The following is a 2,545-nucleotide window of genomic DNA, read 5'->3' as shown; positions in this document are numbered from 1 at the left end:
CATATTTGTATTGTAAACCATTATGTAATGGTCGTGTGTAAACAGGATATTTTAGATTATCATTATTTGATAATCTACGTAAAGCTTTTTAAACCTTTATTGATGAAATAAAGGTTATGGTTTGTTTTAAAATGAATGCAGTCTTTGAAAAACGTCTCATATAGAGGTCAAAACCTCGCAACGAAATCAATTAATATGGAACGTTTTTAATCAATAAGAACGGGACATTTTGGGGACATCCGATAAAATTGGAACGATACAGAGAAGATTAGCATGGCCCCTGCGCAAGGATGACACGCACAAATCGAGAAATGGTCCAAATTTTTACTGAAATGTCCCGTTCTTATTGATTAAAAATGTTCCATATTAATTGATTTCGTTGCGAGGTTTTGACCTCTATATGAGACGTTTTTCAAAGACTGCATTCATTTTAAAACAAACCATAACCTTTATTTCATCAATAAAGGTTTAAAAAGCTTTACGTAGATTATCAAATAATGATAATCTAAAATATCCTGTTTACACACGACCATTACATAATGGTTTACAATACAAATATGTTACAACAAAATAAGTTTCTTGAATGCAGTTTTTACACAATATCATACAAGTATGGACTCCAAATCTCGTCCTTATTTAAGTATGCGACAGCGGAAGCTCTTAATAATCACCTGAGAATAAACATGCTTAAAACGTCAACAAAAATATTGGTGAGTTATAGTTTTAACCTATATATATCAAATCATAATAATAGACCACAAGATTTCATATTTCAATATACATCCCATACATAGAGATAAAAATCATTCATATGGTGAACACCTGGTAACCGACATTAACAAGATGCATATATAAGAATATCCCCATCATTCCGGGACACCCTTCAGATATGATATAAATTTCGAAGTACTAAAGCATCCGGTACTTTGGATGGGGTTTGTTAGGCCCAATAGATCTATCTTTAGGATTCGCGTCAATTAGGGTATCTGTTCCCTAATTCTTAGATTACCAGACTTAATAAAAAGGGGCATATTCGATTTCGATAATTCAACCATAGAATGTAGTTTCACGTACTTGTGTCTATTTTGTAAATCATTTATAAAACCTGCATGTATTCTCATCCCAAAAATATTAGATTTTAAAAGTGGGACTATAACTCACTTTCACAGATTTTTTTACTTCGTCGAGAAGTAAGACTTGGCCACTGTTGATTCACGAACCTATAACAATATATACATATATATTAAAGTATATTCAAAATATATTTACAACACTTTTAATATATTTTGATGTTTTAAGTTTATTAAGTCAGCTGTCCTCGTTAGTAACCTACAACTAGTTGTCCACAGTTAGATGTACAGAAATAAATCGATAAATATTATCTTGAATCAATCCACGACCCAGTGTATACATATCTCAGTATTGATCACAACTCAAACTATATATATTTTGGAATCAACCTCAACCCTGTATAGCTAACTCCAACATTCACATATAGAGTGTCTATGGTTGTTCCGAAATATATATAGATGTGTCGATATGATAGGTCGAAACATTGTATACGTGTCTATGGTATCTCAAGATTACATAATATACAATACAAGTTGATTAAGTTATGGTTGGAATAGATTTGTTACCAATTTTCACGTAGCTAAAATGAGAAAAATTATCCAATCTTGTTTTACCCATAACTTCTTCATTTTAAATCCGTTTTGAGTGAATCAAATTGCTATGGTTTCATATTGAACTCTATTTTATGAATCTAAACAGAAAAAGTATAGGTTTATAGTCGGAAAAATAAGTTACAAGTCGTTTTTGTAAAGGTAGTCATTTCAGTCGAAAGAACGACGTCTAGATGACCATTTTAGAAAACATACTTCCACTTTGAGTTTAACCATAATTTTTAGATATAGTTTCATGTTCATAATAAAAATCATTTTCTCAGAATAACAACTTTTAAATCAAAGTTTATCATAGTTTTTAATTAACTAACCCAAAACAGCCCGCGGTGTTACTACGACGGCGTAAATCCGGTTTTACGGTGTTTTTCGTGTTTCCAGGTTTTAAATCATTAAGTTAGCATATCATATAGATATAGAACATGTGTTTAGTTAATTTTAAAAGTCAAGTTAGAAGGATTAACTTTTGTTTGCGAACAAGTTTAGAATTAACTAAACTATGTTCTAGTGATTACGAGTTTAAACCTTCGAATAAGATAGTTTTATATATATGAATCGAATGATGTTATGAACATCATTACTACCTCAAGTTTAGTAGGTAAACCTACTGGAAGTGACAAGAAATGATCTAGCTTCAAAGGATCTTGGATGGCTTGAAAGTTCTTGAAGTAGGATCATGACACAAAAACAAGTTCAAGTAAGATTTTTACTCGAATTAAGATAGTTTATAGTTATAGAAATTGAATCAAGGTTTGAATATGAATATTACCTTGAATAAGAAAGATAACCTACTGTATATAACAAAGGTTTCTTGATCTTAGATGATTACTTGGAATGGATTAGAAAGCTTGGAAGTAAATTAGTAA

The 2,545-nt window shown here is 30.6% G+C and overlaps 1 non-coding gene across 1 annotated transcript; it reads left to right on the top strand.

Annotated features, from left to right (window-relative positions):
* Window positions 1–223: 223 nt before the first annotated feature.
* Window positions 224–326, top strand: LOC139869658 (U6 spliceosomal RNA). Its single transcript, XR_011766244.1, has one exon. It is a non-coding gene; the product is annotated as a U6 spliceosomal RNA (small nuclear RNA).
* The last annotated feature ends 2,219 nt before the right edge of the window (window positions 327–2,545 follow it).

The sequence above is a fragment of the Rutidosis leptorrhynchoides genome, chromosome 9, assembly GCF_046630445.1.
Source record: "Rutidosis leptorrhynchoides isolate AG116_Rl617_1_P2 chromosome 9, CSIRO_AGI_Rlap_v1, whole genome shotgun sequence".
NCBI classification, from domain to species: Eukaryota; Viridiplantae; Streptophyta; class Magnoliopsida; order Asterales; family Asteraceae; genus Rutidosis; species Rutidosis leptorrhynchoides.
The sequence above is the reverse complement of the archived record's forward strand: the minus strand, read 5'-3'. Positions and strand labels throughout refer to the sequence as shown.